A 588-nucleotide genomic window follows, 5' to 3' on the forward strand; every position below is an offset into this window, starting at 1 on the left:
CACTGAGATATCCTGTCCTCATGAGCCAGCAATTATGCCTGAGAATGACTTTGGGGTCTTGGTTCCTGGGGGCAGCTGATGGGCTCATGCAGGCTGTTGCTACCCTGAGCTTCCCATTTTGTGGCTCGTGTGAGATCAATGATTTCTTCTGTGAGGCCCCCATGCTGCTGCGCTTGGCTCGTGCTGACACATCAGTCTTCGAAAATGTAATGTACATCTGCTGTGTGTTAATTCTTCTGGTCCCCTTTTCCCTCATCCTGACCTCCTACAGTTTTATCGTCACAGCTGTTCTCCAGATGCGTTCTAGAGAAGCCTGCAAGAAGGCTTTTGTCACCTGCTCCTCACATTTGGCTGTGGTGGGACTCTTTAATGGAGCTGCCATTTTCACCTACATGAGACCCAAATCCTACAGGTCAGCTGACCTTGATAAGGTCGTGTCAGCATTCTACACTATCTTCACCCCTGTACTGAACCCCCTCATCTACAGTCTGAGGAACAGCCAGGTCAAGGGGGCCCTGAGAAAGGTGGCTGGGGAAATGTGTAAATTTAAAATGACAGCAAACTTAGTCTCATTCTTCAAATTATTCA

At 48.5% G+C, this 588-nt stretch overlaps 1 pseudogene; it reads left to right on the forward strand.

Annotated features, from left to right (window-relative positions):
* The first annotated feature begins 8 nt into the window (after positions 1–8).
* LOC124232550 (olfactory receptor 2T12-like) lies at positions 9–567 on the forward strand (annotated as a pseudogene).
* The last annotated feature ends 21 nt before the right edge of the window (positions 568–588 follow it).

Source organism: Equus quagga, unplaced genomic scaffold (genome assembly GCF_021613505.1).
Source record: "Equus quagga isolate Etosha38 unplaced genomic scaffold, UCLA_HA_Equagga_1.0 HiC_scaffold_74820_RagTag, whole genome shotgun sequence".
NCBI lineage: Eukaryota > Metazoa > Chordata > Mammalia > Perissodactyla > Equidae > Equus > Equus quagga.